Raw genomic sequence first — 22,237 nt, forward strand, 5'->3', positions numbered from 1 at the left:
CCCTTGAAAAACAGGTTTTAACAGTGAAGTTCTGCTTATACATCAGTGGATTTTTTTTTTTAACAGTACTGTGTGTTTTCTCTTTATCATGATTTTCTCAATAGCATTTTCTTTTTTTTAAAATGTTTATTATTTTTGAGAGAGACAGAGAGCAAGCGAGCAAGGCGGGGGGGCCCAGAGAGAGGGAGACACAGAAGCGGAAGCAGGCTCCAGGCTCCAAGCTGTCAGCACAGAGCCCAACACAGGACTCACATTCATGAACTGCAAGATCATGACCTGAGCCAAAGTCAGACACTTAAGAAACTGAGCCACCCAGGTGCCCCTTTTTTTCTTTTTTATTTCTTTTTTTTTTTTTAGAGTTTATTTATTTTGAGAGAGAGAGAGTGGGGGAGGGGCAGAGAGAGAGGGAGAGAGAAAGAATCCAAGCAGGCTCCACACTGTCAGCACAGAGCCTGATGCTGGGCTTGAACTCGGCAACCATGAGGTCACAACCTGAGTTGAGATCAAGAGTTGGATGCTTAACCGAGTCACCTAGGTGCCCTTCAATAGCATTTTCTTTTCTCTGGCTTGCTTTATTATAAGAATACAATATATAATACATATACAAAATACGTGTCGTTTATATTATTGGTGAGGCTTCTGGTCAACAGGCTATCAGTAGTTGAGTTTTTGGGGGAGTCAAAAATTATATGCAGATTTTCAGTTGTGCGGGAGTCAGTGCCCCTACCCTCCACATTATTCAAAGGCCAACTGTATTACTAATAAAATTAATGTTATTGTTGTTATTGTTTATATATACTTATGTGTCATTCCTATTAGATCTCTTTGAGATGAGGAGAGGGCTTTATTTGCTGTTGGATTGATTCCCAAATAAGCCTGGGTTTATGTTGTGCTCACAAGAGGTTCTTACACAGAACATTAAGGAGAGTAAACAAGTGCTTTGGAAAGAAAAATATGATTTATTGCCATAATTGGAGCATCAGGTCTCCGTCCTATCCAGAGAGGAAAGCTGCTGTGCCCACAAGAGCAGCACATCCCTTAGCCTCAGTCCCAGAAGGCATCAGAAAAAAAAAAAAAAAAAAGGAAGTGAAGGATAAATGTCACCAAAGTTGTCAGTGAAACTCAATTCAGAAGAAACTCTGACCAAAACCAAAATGGAACCAACTGAAAATGTTAGTGGTCATTTTTAGTAAGTCACAAGAATTTGAAGAAAGGCTATTTTAATAAGTAGAACAATTTCATTTTCCATGCAGCCTAGGAAATAAAATCTAGATGGGTCCTTTTATACAATCTCTGGTCAACTCTGTACCTCTTTTGCAGAAAGCAGTACGGTTTCAGCTTAAATACCTTATGGGGGGGGGGAAGTAAAAGGGATAATGTCTTACGTATCTGTTTACAAGAGAACAACACACTGGATGTCCTATGTGAGGTCACCCGACATATAGTATTCTGGGAATAAAAGTTCAGGCAAGAGAAGAAAATTGAGGAAAGACTCAGGTTTGCATGATGTGTAGAAGAGGGTTCGTGGTGAAAGTAATCAAGCCTGAGATACGGGGCTCCACCCTAATGTACAGACTCTTCCAGAGCCCCAAGAGGGACCCTGGCAATTTTGTGTTTGTAATTTTGCATTAGTGTTCATAAATGGGTTACCCAAATTATGTAAGTTTCAGGCCCTCTCAATCTGCTCCTGATGAAATGCCTCTCTCTCATTCTGTTGCTCTTGCCTTCCGGATGGACTATTTTGCAGTCATGTAGTCCCACCTTGCCAAGAAGGTGATGCTGTGATGATTGAGTAGGGGATGTGATGATGAGGAAGAAGGGCCTAGGAGAACTGCCGGGAGGGGAGAAACCACCACAGCGGAGTTTAAAGTGATGAAATGCAGAGGCTAGGATGGCTTCCTTCAAGGACTGTCCTTTCCTTCTAGGGTGGGGATTCTCAACCACTGGTGATTCCCCCCTGTTGCATCCACACGACTCCTGAAACAGAATGCTACGGGCACCAGTGACAGTCACAACAAAGTTTATTGCAATGAGAGGTAAGGCAAACCGATCGATCGGGACCGACACTCTTGACCAGAGTGCGGTCTTGAACAGCCAGGGTACAGAGTTTTTATAGCCGACCACATCGTCTTATTATCACCTGGGAACAGAACAAAGGAATAGTTCCCAGGTGGAAACAGTTCAAACAGGCCCTTGCCCCAATCCAATCAAACACTAATCTGTCCCTTGATTGATAGGATAAGGCTGTTATCTCTTAACCTATACTGTTAAAGCTGTTGTTTCTTAAAGCTACAGGTTAGCCCTACACTACAATTTAACCCTTACACCCCCTTCCCCCAAGAGACATTTGGCAGCATCTGGAGACCTGTCTGGTTGTCACAAATGGGTTGGGATGTGGAGGGCTGCTACTGGCATCTAGGGGTGGAGGCCAGTGATATTGCTAAATATCCTGCAGTGTACTGGACAACTCCCTATGACAAAGAAGTATCTGGCCCCAGATGTCAGTAGTTCTGATGTTGAAAAATCCTGTTCCCAGGGTATTCCTTTTACTGCAGGTCACTGACAACTCAGGTTGTCAAAATGAACAATCAGCAAACAGTATAAGGTAACTTCTCAAAGGCGTTTTTGCAGTTTGGTCTTCCCCATAAACCATCTTCGGGAGGTATGTGGCTCTTCTTTCCTAACTTCCACTCCTACCCACCACCTGTCTCCCACATACAACATGCAGAGGCTTACAGGACAATGGCTCTAATAAACACAATAGTGAAAACCTGGTGCAGGCAGCGATGTGTGAGAAACAGAGAAACAGAGTCTGCCCCTTGGTGAAGGACCTGGGTTCCAAATGGCTTCAGCACTACAAGAGAATCCCAGGCACCGCAGGGGTGCTTTGTTGTGGCATTCCCGATCAAAAGAGCTGCTTCCCCCAAACTAAAACAATCAGCTACTTCCCTCAACAATGTGGATGTTAATGCAATGTTGATGGAAATGTCCACACCTTTCTATGCTGCTGAACCCTACTAGTTCAAATCCCAGAGTTGCCAATGGACTGCCCCAAATTCCTGCCCTCTGACCTCAGCTGGTCCTCTTGACCTTCCTTCTGGTCACCTACTGATTGTATCTCTGCCTTATTCCCATGGTGGCTCACTTCCCTCAAGGCCCCAAACCATTTTCTCCTGTTTCCCTTCTGCAGATGGCCTTGTCTCTTGCTTCCCTTCTGCAGATGGCCTTGTCTCTTGCTTTCCTGAGATGAGTAACAATCACAGCTGCTATCATTTATGCAGCAGCCGCAAGCACTAGGTTGGTGCCATATATGTGTTTCATCTGCAAGGTGAGTATAGACAACCCTGCTTTGCACGTGATGAAACCAGAGCTTTAAAGAGGCCTCTCACTTCTTCCAAGTCAATGCAGGTGTTTGGTCCCAGGACTGCCATCTCTAGTATGCCATCTCCCTGTACTTCTCTCTTCTTCTGAAAATGCCTCTGTCTTGATTCCTAGGTTTTGGAAGAAGAAAAGTAATTTCAACCCCAAGTTTCCCCCCACCCATCTTGATCTTGGTTTCCTCTTGTTCCCCAGTGCACTTCACTCCATTAACTATCCCCTCCCTCTCCCATGGCTCAGCTTCCCCTCCCAAGTGCCTTCTTCCCCTGCATACACATTCCATCTGCCCTGATTCCTTTGCTTCACTTACAGCCTGTCAAAAGGAAGAGTGTCTCTGGGGTGTCTGGGTGGCTCAGTCGGTTGAGCATCTGACTCTTGTTTTCAGATCAGGTCAGTATCTTGTAGTTTGTGGGTTTGAACCACACATTGGGTTCTGTACTGACGATGTGGAGCCTGCTTGGGATTCTCTCTCTCCCCCTCCCCCTCTCTCTGCTCACTCACTCACTCTGTTTCAAAAAATAAGTAAACTAAAAAAAAAAAAAAAAAAGGAGAATGTCTGTTTCACCACCTCTTATGTTCCTTCATGTACTCCTTGGCCTGTCTAGTCACTCATTTACTGGGTAAAGCCTCATTCCTTTCCCTGGCTCTGTGTTTCCTTGGGTCCCCTTTGCTTCCTGGATGGGCACTATGTTCAGCTCCTACCCTTCAGTTTCTCAGTGCCTGGAATAGCATCCTGAAAAGCAGTAGTGATGGTGATGACCTCATATGGAGCACTCGACAAAAACCAGACAAACCCTTCCAGAGGCCAGAGAGATGGCTGAAGTAGGGCTCCCAGGGAAATTCCTTTGGGCTGGAGTTCTGTTCAGCATAATGACGACACACTATTGCCGTTTTTAGAGCAGTGATTTCCAAATGGAAATACCCTACTTCACCAGAGACTGAGATCTGAAGTCACTAGCTTCATATCTAAATGTCATTCACCTCTTCACTGTAACCAAGGCTCTGAGAAGCAGAAACACATGACTACAAGCTAGGGGATTCAATTCCTGTTTTTTCTTCCTGTTTGTCCTCTGCTCAAATAAAAAAAGAAATACCTAAAAGAAACTTCTTGGTATTGTTATCCTGATAGTATATTACTACTACATATGTGGAGATAAGTTAAATGAAATAATAAATAGTTTTTGAGCCATTGGCATCAAATGCCATCAGTTTTTAAAAGGCAAGGAAGTAATGTCTGGGCACTAAATCTTTATTTGATGGCAAGGATCCCTTCTCTGGGTAATTCCATTCTTATACCCTCTCCACTGAAATGTCTATAGGAATTTCCATAAATTGGTATTAGTAAGCTTTTGTCTAACATTTGATTCATTCCTTAATTCAACAAATATTTATCAAAACTGTGCTCAGTCCTTGGACAAGATAGATACAGTGCCTGTCCTCAGGAAGTGTAGTCTAATCTAACGCTTACAGTTCAGTATAATGGGTGCTGGATAAGCTAAATGCAGGATGTGGCAGGAATATTTACAGACAGTCCCCTTGGACTTGGGGGTGGCTGGTCAGGGACAGTTTCCAGGAGAAAGTAATATCTAAGGTAAAACCTGACTGTGTTAGGTGAATTGGAGGGGTAAAGTTGGGGGAGGGGTTGTCCCAATAAAAGAGAGAGCATTCTAGAAGGCTCATATCAGGAGAGAAAGACACAGAGACAGGAGAGGGTTTTAGGGAACTGAAAAGAAGTTCATTCTTATTGGAATCGAGAAGAGAAGAATGGAGAGAGATTTTCATCATCGTCATATCTTATACTTTAGGTACACAAAGTGGGTGCCATTATTATCCTCATTTTACAGATGTGGGAACTGAGGCACTGAGAAGTTAAAGTAACTTGCCTGGGGTCATCCAGCCTGTGTGTAGCAGATCCCAATGCAGACCTGTATGTGTTCCCTTAACTGACACAATATTACCTCCCATCCTGCCTTTGAGATCATTTTCCAAACTCCTTCCCAGGAATGGCTTGGAGGCCCCAAGAGAAAAGAGTAGATTGAGACAGTGATATTTAGTGGGAAGTCTGAGTGGAAATCTTTACCAAAGAAAGCCTGCCCTCCCTCACATGCTCTCCTGTGTGAATCAGATTAAAGTAAAGCTACTGCTCTTCTGAGGGGAGTTTTCATTTAAATGGGAGAGGGAGGTTCCTGGGAGGGAAGGCAACAAGTTTTGTCCTACCCTAACTGGTAGGGTGGGACAGAGGGAAACATTCTGTGGTAGTAGGTCACTCTTTGTCCCCCAGGGGAAAAAGTATATAAGGGACTACCGAGTCATAATATTGGAGGCATCTTTTTTGGCTGAGAAGGGTTGGTATGAATCACTGAACTCTTAATTTTCTATTAGGGAATGACTTAGGCTATTGAAAGTTGCACATTAGAAGGTTCCCCCCCACCGCCCCAGTACTAATGACATAAGTGAATATTGCTCAAGTTGACTCCAGAAGTGAGTTGGCTTATTCAGAGGTCTCTGAGTTTTGTCTAATTCAGTGACTGAACTAGAACAAACAACAGCTTCATATCCCCGTAAGGGGGAAGCCAAAAGGGTTTAATGCCGTAAACGTTGCGGGCAAAGACTTCAAGGTGGCAAAGTGTGTGTGTGTACAGCTCACCCAAGCATGGTATATGGTGATACAAACTCTTAAGACCGCTGGTCTCTCATGGACAGTTACCCACCAGTTAGATTAAACCTTGAGCCAGTGAGAAACCCACCATTTGTTTAGGACTAATTCTTCCTAGAATAAAAAGATTTCAGTTTGAAAAGTATTGGATACCACCCTTCCTGAATCAAATGCTCACTTTTCCAGGTTCATCATAGTTGTTTAGTTCCTTCTCAAGAGAGTTGATGGGGATGGGTAAGATTTTACCTGCTAAGACTGGCTTGAGTTAAAACGCTCATCTCTAAGCCCTCCTGTAGAGAAATGGATTCAGACTGAGTTATTTTCCTTGTTCATCTCTAACACTGATAAAGTTGATGGTTTGTGTGTGTATAATTGGATTGGATTGGAAAAGGAGCTTTGGAGAAGTTTATGGCCAGTAATAGCCAATGTGAATATAAGTATATTGGTCTAGTTAATTGAGAAGAGATGACATGTGTTTCATATCCTTGTATATCAGTATCTAGAGAACTTTAAATCACGTGGAAACTAGATATGGTTTATATCAGTTGGACCTCTCTACTCCAACATTCCCCATCCTCCCACCAAAAAATGGGCAATAGTTTTACTGGCCTTTCCCTGCTATTCAAAGCTCCTTCTTCCACTTGGCTACACCTGATCTTGTTTTTCCTCTCAGGCTTTGTGGATAGAGAGCTTGGTTAACAACTTCTGCTTGTTGAATTTTTATATAGATAATTAGGTGATTCATCATCTTGAAAATTCAGGAATGTCATTTACATAATGATTAACACTTTTTTTTTTCATCAGGACATAAGCTGCCCCTGCCCTTCAGATAAATGTTGTAGTCAAAAACACAACCATTAGCAACGAATTTTTATCCTTGTTTGTTTCTCTGTTGCCATTGGGTCTACTTGTCACTGTAGCTAGAAGAAATGTGATGTGGGGCTTCTGCCTTGGGATCATTGAAAGAGTGATGGAGTGAAAGAGGAGAAGGGAAGTGAATGACTAAATGAACCAACTCTTAAGCCAGTGGTTTCAAGAGTGCTTGAGCAATGATCATGCTGTGGTGGTTCTCATCCCACAAACATTTATTCATTCAAACACAAGGAGCCTTTTATGAGCCATAAAGGCACAAGGTCTGACCTTGAGAGTTCACACTTAGGACTCATCCCAAAGTGGGCCCAGCAAATGTGCTGAAAAGACCTGAGACTCATCTACCATTAGCTGCTGCTTCCTCTTTCACATTACCCAGTGGATGGTGTTACTTTCCACACTCCTCAGGCCTCAACTTGTCTACATTAATAAACTATAAAGGGAGAGACTCCCAGTGACTTCGACAAGAGAGAAGATGTATTAAAAGGCTCAGACAACAGGAAGAAAGTTCAACACAGTCACAGGAAGGGCAGGGCATCAGCTATGAGGGAACCAGGGAATCCTTTTCCCCCTCACCCTTCCTCCCCATCCTATAATTATTCTTCTCCAGCTAACTCTTTGCGCAAAGGACGCTTTCTTCTCTAACTCTGCAGATAGGGGTCTTCCCCATGATGGTGGGGCCACAGCTTCACATTTCCCAGTTTCCAACCTTCTCTTTCTCTGTCTCCTTGGCAGGCTCAGCCCCTGAGCTGGCTGTCCACTATTGGAGTTCCTCAGGTCTCTATCCAAGGTGCTCTTACTCCCTTTCTCAGTGATTTCATTCATGCAATCACTATCTCTACTTAGAGGATTCACTAATTAATTCCCCAACACAGACCTTTCTCCAACTTTCCAGTGTACCCAAATGCCTAGCTGGCATCTACTCTTGGGTATCCCAAGGGCATCTGAAACTTTTCCCTTATTTCTTGGTGACAGAATTTCCATGTTGTTGGAAGTGGCAATGTACCCAGCTGAGAAGACTACAGTTTCCAGCCCTTGCCGCCAGGGATGGACAGTGAAGTGTATGCAGAAGTAATGAAATTGAGCTTCCTGGGAAAGTCCTTTACAAAAGGCTGACTCAGCTGGAAGTTTTGCCGCTACTGCTCTTAAGGCTTCCTCCTCCTTCTGCCTTGAAAGGGGATACGATAGCTGGTGCTACAGTGGTCATCTTGAGAGAGTGAGGAAAACCTGAAGATGAAAACGAGCACTAAAACTGGCAGAGAAAATGGTGAAAGGGGCCTGGGATGAAGAGGCCTACTTTCTATAGATCACTTTCAGGGGAGAAATGAAGACTTTCTATCTTTTTGAAGCCATTCCTTTCTCTAACTAGAACCTAACAGCTATAGTGTGCTCCTTCTGCACTTCATCCTCGTTGGGCACCAGGTGCTACTTTACCCTTCTCCTTGTCTTCTCTCCTTATGCTCGCCATATCCTGCCACTTAGGTTCTCACAAGCCATTCCAGATGCCTAGATCTCTGCTTCAGCTTTACTGCCTCCTGGGAGCTGTTCTTGACCTGCTTCACCAGGCAGATTCCTCTCATAGGTCCTCAGAGCACCACCTGCCTGTCCCTTGTAATCACTGTCCCCACTGGAATTTTACAGGCCAGCAGGAAGGACTCTCCTCTGTCCTTCCCACCAGACTGAAAGCTTTAGGGAGCCAGGGACTGTGTCCTTTCCTTTTATTACCAGTGTATCCCTAATACCTAAGTACAGTTTTTATAAGTGCTCACCCCACAAATGAAAAACGGCTAAGTGAAAGCACCAGAAAGGACTTCCTGAGGACCCCTGGTCCATACTATAATAAAAATCCCAGAGGAGAATTCTGACTGGCTTAGCTAGGGCCAAGTTTCCATCTCGGCACTGTGGCTGGGAGCAGGGTCTGTGAGAACATGGAAGTCCCTGTTCAAACTACATGTTTGGAGTAGGGAAAGAAACAATCCCCAAAGAGAGGCGAGGAGGTAGATACATGCAACAATAAATATCTACCCCTTTAGGCCATCCTTGATGCTTATTGTGGTTTTACCTGGAGGGGAAAGTGGAGTAAGGAAGTTCATGTTATAATTTGGCTCAGGTCTCACATGTCCTGGGGGAGGGCCTTGTCCCCAGACTCTTGTATGTAGTAAGGGGATGACCTTGATACATTTCCTAGGGCCTATTCTTCATGCACTGTCAACAGATAAGGACAATAAGAATGAAAAACTTTGGGGTGTAGCTGGATGGCTCAGTCAGTTGAGCATCCGACTCTTGATTTGGTTTCGGCTCAGGTCATGATCTCATGGTTCATGGATTCCAGCCCCACATCAGGCTCATTGCTGTCACTGCTGTCAGTGCAGAACCTGCTTCAGATCCTCTGTCGCCCTTTCTCTTTACCCCTCTCCCGGTTGCACTCTCTCAAAAATAAACATTAAAAAAAAAAAAAAAAGAACGAAAAACTTTGTTTTATCCAATCTTATGACTTCCATTCAAGTCAACAAACACTGAAAATACAAGTTCTCCACTTAAAGCCCTTCTTCCCTTTCTGGCCCCTGCCACCCTCTCTGACCCCCTTCTTCCCCCATTCCCCGTTCCTTTTTGCCTTCATTGTGTTCCAGCCACTCTGGCCTCATTTTTCGAACTGCCTGAGCTCAGACCTGCCTCAGGGGATTCGAACTGCCATTCTGTCTGGAACTCTCTGCCCCTAGATCCTGGCAACACTGGCTCTGGAGGAGGCCAAGCCAGCAGGGCGGCTGTGAACACTATGCGCTTTGCCCTGGCACAGATGCCAGGCTGCAATTTGAAATTCAGTCCCCATGTGCCCACCAAGCTGTATGCTCTGAGAAAAGGTGCATTTTTTGGTCCCCAAAGGACATTCTGTAGCAAATCCAAGAGTTCTTGCAGTTGCATCTGGCTAGAGGGGAGATCTTTGTTTACTTTGAACACAGCCATTCAGGCTGGTGGTGGCCCGTGGCTAGCTGGCCTCCTCCTCAGAGCTAGAAAATTACCTCCTCTACTGGATGATGACTGAGTGGCTAAGTTGATATCAGAGCCCCAAACCTTGAAACCGACTGAAGGTAAAGGCGAGAGAACACCGCAGGGTAACCCTGAAAGGTAGTTCTGGCTCTGCCCAGTGTCTGTGCTTTTTGGGTTTAGTCACTTCGTCACATCATGTCTTCATTGTCTCACAAGTATATGCTGAGTTTCTGTCATGTGCCAGGGAGGGATTAGTGGTGACCAGTCTGTATCCATTGGGAGATTAGTCTAAACGGAGAGAGATGCAAATCAAATAATCACACCTACAAGATCTACCATTAAACTGTGATGAACCCAGGAAGGAGAGGTGGGTGGGGCTTTGGGAGCTCCTGGTAGGAGGATTTGACCTAGGCTGGGGTGGGGTGTTGGAAAGATTTCCTTGAGGAAGTGACTCAAGCTGAGAATGGGAAGGCTGAGTAGGAGGTGACCAGGCAGAGAAAGGATGGGACCTGCTGTGGGAGGTGGCCTGGTCCCTGAGGCCTGGGCCCAGCTCTGAATGCAGGTCACTATGGTGCCTGAAGCTGTTTCAAAAATGCTTTGGGGCTGGTAAGAATATGTTGTTGTTGGGGTACCTGGCTGGCTCAGTTGTGGAGCATGCAACTCTTGATCTCGGTGTTGTAAGTTCAAGCCCCATGTTGAGGATAGAGCTCACTTGAAAAAAAAAAAAAGTTAAAAAAAGTGTGCTGTTGTTCATCACTGGGGTAACATTTGTAGATATTCTGGAAGTCATCTCTCAGGGCTATGGGAGAGCATGGCGTGGTGGTGTGTCAGAGCAGGTCCTCTCTGCTTGTGAGCTAATGACACATGTCTCTCCCAACTCTATGTTCAGTGGCCTCACACTGGTGGTTCGGTCATGGTGGGAGCATTTACACTAGAAAAATTGCCCAACAGATCAGGGCTTTTTCTCCTGGAGAGCCGACGTTGACCACTTACTAGCATGCCACTGAGCACGAAGGACCTCTCACAGACCTCTCGAGAAGTTACCAGTTTCACTTAGCATCACAAGTCTTCTTGAAAGGGTTGGATTTATGGCAAAGTGACATGGTGGCCTTTGGATCTGGAGAGAGCTGGGAAAAGATGCTTCTGATCCACCTGAGATGGAGTGTGATTTCTGTTATTTGTGAATGTTCCCTGGAAGTTGACTTTCAAGGGCAGGGCTTCCTAAATGCTATAATTTGAGGGCGATAGAGGTGGTTGGAAGTGGCCAGTCATCACTGCTTGCTGACTCCCTCATGGTCAGAGACTCTCCCCAGATCCCAGGGACAAGTACTAAAGGCACCCAAGACCCCTTCCCACCCTTCTGAAGACCAGCACTTGGTTAGTAACATAGGACAAATAGAATTATGTGTATAATTCTGATTGTCTGCTTTCTACCACCCAAGTAGTTCTGGGAAGGTTTGATTCCGATGGTGAGCCTCCTGAGACCATGGACTGTCTTAGTCATCCCTATGTTTCTCACAGTATCTGACCTGTTGCCTCTCACTAGATGCTGGCTTTCGAATGAGTGTACCCCATGAAAGAGAACCCAGAAAGCTTACACAGCTATATCTCCTCCTCACTCCAAGCCTTTGTTTCTCCATTTTTTTGGTTTGCCTTTTTGGCAACTTCTATGGATCCCGCTAAAGTCAGCTCAGGGGAACTCTGAGAGGACTTCCCTAGTTCCCAGAGATGGGGGGGATGCCTGCAACTATGCAGGGTATCCTCAGTATCTGTCCTCCCAGGTCGTTCTACCCGCCCCATCTAATGTGAGTGTCCACATCTCATTCATCCCTTTAATCCCCATCCTTGGCACAGTGTTTGGCATTAAATAGATGCCCAATAAATATTTATTTTTTATTTTATTATTATTATTATTATTTTTAATGTTTATTTTCAAGACAGAGAGAGTGAGTGGGGGAGGTGGACAGAGGATCCGAAGAGGGCTCCACGCTGACAGCAGCGAGCTGGATGCAGGGCTCAAACTCACAAACTGTGAGATCACAACCTGAGCCAAAGTCGGACGCTCAACCGACTGAGCCACCCAGGTGCCCCCCACCCCTCACCCCAATAAATATTTAATGTGTGAATACGGGGCTGAAGGTAGTGCACACAGGAACTTAAATTTCAGGAAAGATTGGAGAAAGCTACTCTTAAAAAGCTCCATCTGCATGCGTCTAAATGGTGGCGACTACACCACCCTGAAGTATGCCACTTTTGTGTAAAAATTATTTTGAGCTGAAGACAATTGAGAAGAAACAGATACAAGAAAAGTTCTCTGCTCTCCCCCATTTGTCTAAAAGCCGGAAAAAGTTTATAAATGTGTCTGCCTCCCCTCTTTACCAGAAAGGAGGGACGTTAATCACTAAAGACAACTGTAGGCTTATATCAGCCCGAGGCGGTCCCCAGAGAAGGGCCTACATCACAAACCTTAGTACTAGCCCTTATCTTCCGTTAGTTTCCCTCCTCTGTTTCCCTTCCCACAGTTTGCTGCCCTAGGAACTCAAAATTCTCTTCCTTTTCCCATCAGTTGTCTAAAAGTCTCTTTCTCTTTCTTGTAGAGATGCTATATAAGCTAAGTTTTAACCACCCCTGTGCTTCATACCCTCATCACTTGGTACCCCTGCACATAGGCACTGCATTTGTTAGTAAACTTCTACACTTCTGTTTCTTTTTCTCTTGTTACTTTGTCTTTTGTCAGTCTAACTTGCAGGGCTCCAGGCAGAAAATTGAAAACGGCAGAGAGTGAAAGATTTTTTTTCCTCCCCTACATATGGTCCTTACATTTCTTTTCTTTTCTTTTCTTTTTTAAGTTTATTTATTTATTTTGAGAGAGAGAACAAGCTGGGGAGTGGCAGAGAGAAAGGGAGACAGAGGATCTGAAGCAGGCTCTGAGCTGACAGCAGAGAGCCCGATGTGGGGCTCAGACTCATGAGTCATGAGATCATGACCTCAGTCAGAGTCGGATGCTTAACCGACTGAGCCATCCAGGCGCCCCGCCCCCTTCTTAAAATCTCTTTTAAGCCTTACAACAACCACAGAAAGGAAACCCTATTATTCCCATTTTACAGAGCAGGACCTGGAGATCAGAGTTGTTAAGTAATTCACCCAAAGTCACACAGCTCACAACAGGAGGAGCTAGGATCTGTGCCTTCCACCACCCAGTAATGTAGGATGGGCTCAAACCAGAGTACTCAATCGCAGCAGTTCAAAAACCGTTTAGTATAAGTGTTCGTATCTTTGCTTTTTTTCCTTGCTTCCAACATCACAGCCTTCATTCCTAGGGGCCGGTTTGTACAGAGATTCAATTTAAACTTATAGGACACTGGGGTCTATTTCTGTTGTATTCCTCACAGGTTTTCAGGGAACATTTTGCAACGTTTGTTAAATTCACTTCAAGTTGTTTAGGTTTACAGAATGGGAACATGTGCGGGGAAGCTAATGGAGCCAGGAGAGATCTTCTGTGGAAACTGTAATGGAGCCAGGAGAGATCTTCTGTGGAAACTCTTGACCACTGTGTCTTAGAGCACTGTCCCAGGACAACCTGTACCAGAATTACCTGGGGGGCTGGGTAAGATTCTGTTTCTCAGCCCTGCCCCATAGGCTAGGTCTCTGGGAGGGACTCTGAAATCTGTATCTTTTTAATTTTTTTTAATTTTTTTTTTAATGTTTATTTTTGAAAGTGAGACAGACAGAGCACGAGTGGGGGGGGGGGGGGGGCGGGGCAGAGAGAGAGGGAGACACAGACTCCAAAGCAGGTTCCAGGCTCTGAGTTGTCAGCACAGCGCCTGACGCAGGGCTTGAACCGCAAGATTGTGACCTGAGCTGAAGTCAGAGGCTTAACCAACTGAGCCACTCCGGAAATCTGTATCTTAATCAAGCACCCCTAGTTGAATTTTTCTTAAAGAGCTTTCAAGGACTTGTTTAAAATTTTAAGGTATAATTTACTTAGAGTTCAGGGGACAAATATTAAATGTATAGCTAGAATTTTTATGCAAGTACTCACATTTGAACCTGTATGTACCTGTGCAACAATTCAGATCAAGGTAGATCTTGAGGCTTCCCAGCAGTATGTGCTTTTCAGACCATTACCTGTGGGCTAGTTTTGCCTTTCTTGAACCTCACAGATACGGACTCAAATGGTGTGTACTCTTCTGTGTCTGTTTTCCTTTCACTCACAGTATGTTTTTGCAACTTATGTGTGTTGTCATATGTGGCAATAGTTTGTTCCTTTTTATTGCTGGTAGTATTCCATTGTGTAAACATATCATGATTCTTTTATCGAAGATCACTTAAATTGTTTCCAGTTTTCGGCTTTTATCAATAAAGCTGCTATGAATGTTCTTGAACTGGTCTTTTGGTGGACAAAGGCACTCAGTTTCTCTTGGGTCATTATCACCTGGGAGGGAAATCGCTTTAGGCTTTAGGTTCCACTGTGAGAGATAGATGGGAGTTTATATTCAACCATGAACATGACATGCAGTGTCGGGGCAGGATGTCAACAGTCACCACCCAAAGGAAGAGAATGCCAGGGTGGGGGACTGATTCTATCTAATGTATTCTCAATAGGTAGTATTGTTCCCAAGGAGGTGAAAATCGTTTCTTGAGAGGACGGAGTGTAGGGACAAAAAACTTAGGGACACAATCCATTGTAATATCTGAGAAATACTGATACATAATAATGCCATGGGAAGAAGGGTGATTAGGGGAAAAAATACCTGTCAAGGCTCCTTAGGGAGTGATAATGAAAACAGCTTGAGCAACATTGGTCTAGCTCAATCTAGACAGTCTCCGATCTCCAAAATCTGGAACCTCAGGAGATCCCTTTGCTTTTTGGTCAAGGAGGATAAGTTGAGAATAAGCAATGCTACTCAGAGATGCCCAAGGAAGAACGCAGCTGAGCACCTGTGTGTGTACTGGCAGGGGCTGGGGCTTGTAGGTGAAAGGACAAGTAAGTAACCAGAGTCCGTAGAGCTCTTGCTGTAGTCAGCACAGGGGCCAACTGGCCCCTGAGAGCAAAAGTTTCTTTGATTAGCACCTTTGGTTGAGGGAGGAAATGATAAATGTCTCCATCAGCTCTGCTGGGTGTAATGTATGATCAGATCTTGCCTGGAGGAAGCTCAGGAACCACAATACAGCCACCACACTCAGGGCTTCCTCAGCACCCCAGAGCCCATTGTTCTCCTTTAACTCATGCGTGATGTTTCCACCCCAGCAGGCCTTCCCTTGTGAGCAAATGGAAAGAAAGTAAAAAATCTGGAAAGAATGAATGCATCATACAGAAAGCAGACACCACAAATCAAGCCAAGGGGAGATGCGAGTGGCCCCTTGGACATCAGGTGGGAAGAAGGGGGGCTCTGAGAGCAGCCCCTGTGGTTCTTCTTAACCTGTGTTGTCTATAACCAGGTTCGCTTGCTCCTGAGGTGTATGTGGTCAGCTGTGAGAAGGGCAATGGGGCGGTGTAACCCGCAGAGCCCCAGGCACTGCCTTTAGTCCTGAAGTACACACACCAGCTGTGTAGTATACTGGCTAAACCCACTTATGATCTGTATGGCCCTCGTCAGTTTCACACCCTTTCTTAGGTCTTCTGATCCGCAGTGTCCTCACATGCAGAATGGGGGGTGATAATGTACCTACCTCCTAGTGTTGTTATGAGGATGAAACTAGTGAATATATGTGAAGTGCTCAGAAACAACGCTTGGCACACTGTCTCTCCAATGTGAGCATTGACCTTTACTATTACGTCGATAATCGATACCTGCCCTCAAGTTGCTCCCACACTAGGGAGGGTTGCACCCTCTAATTTCTTTCTTTAAAAAAAAAAAAGATTATATGGGGTGCCTGGGTGGCTCAGTCAGTTAAGCGTCTGACTTCAGCTCAGGTCATGATCTCACGGTTTGTGGTTTTGAACCCCACGTTGGACTCTGTGCTGACAGCTCAGAGCCTGGAGCCTGCTTTGGACTCTGTGTTTCCCTCTCTCTCTGCCCCTCCCCTGCTTGCTTGCTCTTTATCTCTCTCTCTCTCTCTCTCTCTCTCTCAAAAATAAATAAACACTTAAAAAATTTTTTTAAAGATTTTATTTTTAAGTAACCTCTACACCCAGAGTGGGGCTCAGACTCAACCCCGAGATCAAGAGCTGTATATGCTACTGACTGAGCCAGCCAGGTACCCCTTTAATTTCTTATTCTACTAAAAGACTGACAGGCATGTATGATTTTAATCATTTTTGCTTATTCCTCTCTAGACTCCAGGCAGGGATATTGCTGCCCCCTTGGGGTTGTCACTTCTTGACTGACTGATTTCCCCCTTCCCACTTCTCTCCCACTCAGCAGCCCCGCTCCAGAAGGGGGAGGTGGAGATAACCACGGGCCTTGTGGTGGGGGCGGGGTATGTAGCCAAGAGGAAATTTTGATTGAGCCTGATGACTTATGAGTCATTGTACACTTGGCTCAGCAGAGTGAGGTCACAGCACAGACAGCCCAAGCCCAGCTGTGCTTGACCAAGATGGGGCTGTTTTTCACGTGAGGGACACTTCAGAGCGGTGGAGCTGATCGTGGGCTATGCATACCACCTTCTTTTCCTTTCCATGTTATTTTTGTTAAAAGGGCTATGATGAGAGCCAGGTTCATGCAGATACAGGTGGGACTGGTTCATCTGGTTGTTGGTGTGGATTTCAGAGGCCCAGCTTACTTGTTCGGTGTCCAATTTCCCAAAGATCCTTCGTCCTTTCTAAAAAGCCATCAGATGATTTGTTCAGAGCATCACAGGTTGAGCTCCCCAGGAGGCAGGCCCTGTGAGATTTGTGTGCACAACAAAGCTTATTGGGGAGTGTTCTCAAGATGGACACCTTCGGGGGGAGGGAAGGAAACAGGATGGACACAGAGAAAAGTTGAACTTTGATGCTGTCACAACAAAGGCTTCAGCCAGTACCTCAAGGAGCTCAGAAGCTAGGATGGTCCTTTATTTCTTTTATTATTAGTTTTTCCTTATGTGTTTGGTTTATTTCACTTAACAAAAGGCTTTCAAGTTTCATCCACGTTGCAGCATGCATCAAAAGTTCATACCTTTTTAAGGCTGAATAACATTCCGTTGTATGTATATGCCATATTTAAAAAAAGATTCTTTTGTTCAAGTATAATTAACATGCAGTGTTATATTGATTTCAGATGTACAATGTAAATGATTCAACAATTCTATACATTACTCAGTGCTCATCATGATTAAGTGTGTTCTTTAATCCTCTCATTTCACCCATCCTTCCACACACCTCCCCTCAGTTCTCTGTATTTCAGAGTCTGGTTCTTGTTTGTCTCTTGTTTGCTTTTGTTTATTATATTCTACATATGAATGAAATCATATGGTATTTGTCTGACTTATTTCACTTAGCATAATACCCTCTAGGTCCATGCATGTTGTCACAAATGGCAAGATCTCTTTTTTATGGCTGAGTAATATTCCATTATACACACACACACACACACACACACACACACACCCACACACCCACACACACCCTGCCTCTTCTTTATCTGTTCATCTATGGGTGGACACTTGGCCTGCTTCAATATCTTGGCTATTATAAATAATGCTGCAATAAACATAAGGGTGTATATATCTTTTCAGGTTAGTGTTTTAGTTTACTTTGGATAAATACCCCATAGTGGAATTATTGGATCATATAGGATGGCCTTTTAAAACCGGAGCTCAGGGTAGGCTTTCTGCCCCTGCATTGACCATTGAATACAGGCTGTGCTGAAAAGGGGAAGTGGTCTTGGGTAGGGCAGTCTCTTTAGGCCAGGGCAAGCCCTAAAGATGCAACTGTGAGCTGCAGCTGGGGTAATGTATGCCCTGTCCTGAGGGGAGAGCTGGGCAATGTACCTCAGCATCCACCACACTGAGCGTGGGCGGTAGATCTTGGCCTTTTACCATCTGTTCAAATCCTCCCTGTTCTCTAAGATCTGCAGAGCATAATGTTTAAGGGTATAGATGTTTAAAAATATTTATTTTTGAGAGAGAGAGAATGAGAGAGAGTGAGAGCAAGGGAGGGGCAGAGAGAGAGGGAGACATAGAATCTGAAGCAGGCTCCAGGCTCTGAGCTGTCAGCACAGAGCACAACGGGGGGCTCAAACTCACTAACCACGAGATCATGACCTGAACTGACGATGGACGCTCAACTGACTGAGCCACCCAGGCACCACCAAGGGTATGGATTTTGGAGTCTGATAGGCTCCTGTTGGAAAACTATTGTTGCCATTCATTTGACAATATTTATAGAGTATATTTCACATGCTGCTCAAGGCACTGAGGGTACAAAAGTGATGATATCTCTGCCTCTGGAACTTATATTCCATGGGTGTCGGAGGGGGCACAATTAAAAAATATATATATAACAAATATCAAATATATAATATATATAATTATATATACTGTGATATAATGATTAGTGACATGGACAAAATTAAGTAGAGCGGGGAGTGGTTCAGGAACGGTGGGGGGGTTGTTTTGTGTGGAAGTCAAGGAAGGCTTCCCTGAGAAGGTGGCATTTGGACCAGAGACCTGAAGAGGAGAAGGTGTGGCTGTGCAGTGTGGCTTTCAGTGCAAGAGCTGCAGGGCAAGGGCCCTGGGAAGGGAGTGTGCTGGGGGGTGTTCAGGTGTGGGAAGGGGGGGAGAGGTAGGAGGTGTCTGGGGAAGGGGGACAGAAGTAGGTGATCAAATCAGACAGGTTTATAGGAAATCTCTGCAGTAGGCAAATCTGTGGAGACAGAAAACAAGTTGCCTAGGCCAGGGAGAGGGGAGGCTGAGGAGTGCCAGCTGCAAGAGGCAGGATTTCTCTTTGAAATGACGAAAGTGCTCCAAAATTCTCTGAGAGGGTGGCTGCACAGCTCTAAGGATATGTTGAAAGCCACACAACCACACACCTTAAGTAAACTGTATGCATGTGAATTACACCTGAAGAAGCTATTTTAACAATCTGAGCAGCGACTGACAGGAGCCTGAATCATGTAGGGCCCGTGGGCCCTCGTGTGGACTTGTGCTTTTACTCAGATGGGCACACTGCTGGAAGGTGTTAAGCAGAAGGGTGAACTGGTTGGATTTACATTTGGCAAGATCCTCTCTGCTACTGTGCGGAGAACAGGCTGTAGGGCGCAGGTGTGGAAGCAGGGAGATAGTAAGGAGCTTGCAATAATCCAGGTGGGCGGTGCTGGGGGCTCCCAGCAGGTGCTGAAGTGGGAGTGGGCGGTCAAATTTAGACAGCCTTTGGTGGTGGAGCTGACAGGTGCCGATAGGATGGCTGGGTATGGGTGTGTGAAAGCGAGGAGTCGGCTTTAGTCCTAGTTGGTAGAGGGAAGCTGCCATTTACCAGGATGAAGACAGCGGATTAAGAAGTCTGTTAGAGATGCAGCATAGGCAGTTGGGAATTGTTTCCAGTATGGGAATGGCTTGGGCTGGAGATGAAATCTGGGGGTCATCAGCATAATCATGGAACTTAGCCTTGAGACTGGATGAGAGCCTAGCGAGGTGTGAAAACACCCATCATGGACAAGTATCTGAACCTCTGAGCCTTAGTTTCCCAAACGGTGGAAGGTCTACTCTTGCACCATTGTTGGGAGTGTTGGCAGAAGCACAGTGGATAAAGTGCTCACTGCCTCTCTGATCTCAGAGTTCCTCAGGCAGACCTATTACAGCTTGGTGTCTTCAGCCTTATTATTTAACTACTTTACATGGTTCAGGACTGAGCACTGACCGTGAATCAGCCACTCTGCCAAGAACATCAGCCACTTAAAGATCCCGGGTCACACTTTCTACCCTCCAAGGATGTGCCTTCCAATGGAGAAAACCAAAAACCCCATCAACCTAATGATAACGTGTGACAAGCTGTAGGGCTGTAACAGGTGCAACACTAGGCTGGGGAGATGTTAATTCAGACTGGAGATTTGGGGGAGGATCTCACTAAGGAAGCAGGATGTGAGCTGGAGCTTGAGAGTTGAAAAGGAATATGTTGGGGGAAAATGAAAGGAATACATTGGAAGGGGGGAGATGGGAATGGAATGGAGGGCTGTCCAGGCAGACATGGCAAGAACAGAACCATAGGACTCCTTTTTGGGGAGAGCATGGCATTCAGGGAGATGGGTTAGAGGGAGCTCAGAGTGGCTTGGGTTGGATGGGGAGAGTTGGCAGAGGGCATTCCATTTTAAGAACCCCACCCATGCATACACCCTGAGTCATCTGGTCACCTTAGAACTGCTTCCCCTCTGAACCCAGGCCTGGGGCCTTTTGGTTTTCTCACTCTTTAACTTACGACGTCAGCTCATCAGCTTTACAGAGACTGCCATTTTCTGCCCATCTAACCATGACCTTCCAACCACCTCTTGTTCCCCTCCTGTGGTTCCTTCACTGTAGCCCATGTCTGGCTAGCATCTTCCTAAGTTGCCTCTCTGGCTTTCTACTCCATCATCTTATAAACTCCCAATCCTGGTCATTGCAACAACCTCTTCTATTTCAGGGTGTGGGGGTAGCTGGACGACAGCTCCTTACCTGCATATTGCAGTAGCCTCAACACTGTTGTCGCCAATCTCAGCTGGGTTTTTAAGAGTAGTGGTCCATTCTTTCATGCATCCTTGTCCAACTAAATTTCCCATCTTCCACTGTGGCCATGCCAAACATCTGTCCCTCTTTTCAACTTGTTCTTGGCACAGAAAATGGAAGGTCTTTGGGCGCATGCTCTCTAAAATGTTAGTCTGCCCTGCACACCAGCTTATCTACTTCTTACTAGTTACCTATTGCTGCATTCAAAACTTCGTGGCTTAAAGTAACACTTATTATCTTACAGTATGCGGACTCTGGCTGTGGTTTAGTTGGGTGCCTCTCCTTTAAGGTTTCTCATAAGATTGCAATCAAGTGATTGGCTGGGGCTACAGTCGCCTCAAGGCTTGACTGGCCTGAAGGATGCTCTTCTGAGGGCACCCATGTGGGCCTTTACATAAGGCTGCCTTCCAATCTGGCAGCTGATGTCTCCCCGGAGAAATGATCCAAGGGAGAGCAAGACAAGAGGGCCCAAGATAGAAGCCACAGTCTTTTCATAACCTGATATTTGAAGTGGCATATCATCACTGCTACAGCATTCTGTTTGTTAGAAGTGAGTCAACAAGCCCGACCCCCATTTAAGGGGAGGGGATTACCCAAGGGCATGAGCACCAGGAGGCAGAAATCAGTGGGAAACTGTCTACCGCTACTTCTCCACTCCTTTCCACTTCTTCTGTGCCGGGGCTAGTTCTTAACACGTGCAAATGTTCCTGTTCTCCCCATCTAGCTCTATAAAGTATCTACCATTGTTCCGTTGGCTCCTTCCCCTCAACCGTAGGCATGTTTGGAAATCTCCTGAGTTAAAAATAAGCCTTTCTTCCATCTTGATCTATGACCCCTGCTCTCTCCTTCTTCCCCCTGCTGCTCTTCTTGAGAATGTGACCTTTATTCCCTGCATTCACTTCCACAACCACAGCTCTGCTCTAAGGTCACCCCAAATGCCAGATCACAGGGTTACCTTTTCACTCCTTTCCTCAATTGACCTCTGCAATATTTCACGCTGTTAACTCTCCTCTTTAGTGTCTCTTGCCTTGCTGACTGCATTTTTTTCAGCCCCTTCTTTCTTCACTTACCACCAAGTCTGAGATTGTCTGGGCTTTGCCCACATGCCTTGGCTTCACTCCCGAATTCCCATGCTGAGCACTCCCAGACCCTCTGTGTCCTGATGACTGTTGTTGGAGCTGTGAATGTTAGTCGTCCAATGCTGAGGTGAAGGAAACACACTTCTTGGTTTTGTTTAAATTAGCTTCAGGCTGCCCAGAGCCCCCATTCTACTGAGCTGGCAGGAAATTGATCTCTGATTGTGGAATGCCTGCCCCTCCACCCAGGGGTTATGTCACTATCGCCCTTCCAGGCAAAGTCATTGCTCTTTGGTTCTGGCTGATCACTGCTGAGGTGTTCCCTTGTCTGGCCACACAGGCCCTTCAGGTCCAGTGCCCTTGCTACTTGGAACAGAGGAGTCTTTTTCAAGGGAAGTTCTCCTGGGCTTGGGGTCCAGCCTTCCTAATGACACTGATCAGCTGCCCTCTCTGAGGACTTGACAAGGGCAGCGTCTAGGCCCCAGCCCCCGGGGACCTGATATTTCCCCTCTTCTCAGTTCCAGGGGCCAATCTCTTCTCTCTCCTTGTGAGGCTCTCACAGTCCCTACCCCAGGACACCAAGCACAGACAACCAGTGAGTGATTGCTTTTTCACCCTGAGAAGGCGTGTTAGGAAAGGGACTCCT

At 45.6% G+C, this 22,237-nt stretch overlaps 1 long non-coding RNA gene across 4 annotated transcripts in view; it reads left to right on the forward strand.

The window, feature by feature from the left end:
* Positions 1-22,237, forward strand: part of LOC147582499 (uncharacterized) — a 94,413-nt gene that overhangs the window by 54,861 nt on the left and 17,315 nt on the right. The window contains exon 4 of one of the 4 annotated variants that reach the window (XR_015249205.1): positions 1,926-2,036. The exons of the other annotated variants lie outside the window; for them this stretch is intronic. This is a non-coding gene — a long non-coding RNA (uncharacterized LOC147582499). The remainder of the gene's footprint in view (positions 1-1,925; positions 2,037-22,237) is intronic. 4 annotated transcript variants of the gene reach the window in all.

Source organism: Puma concolor, chromosome A3, assembly GCF_028749965.1.
Source record: "Puma concolor isolate L17-30 chromosome A3, mPumCon1.1.hap2, whole genome shotgun sequence".
Taxonomy (NCBI): Eukaryota; Metazoa; Chordata; class Mammalia; order Carnivora; family Felidae; genus Puma; species Puma concolor.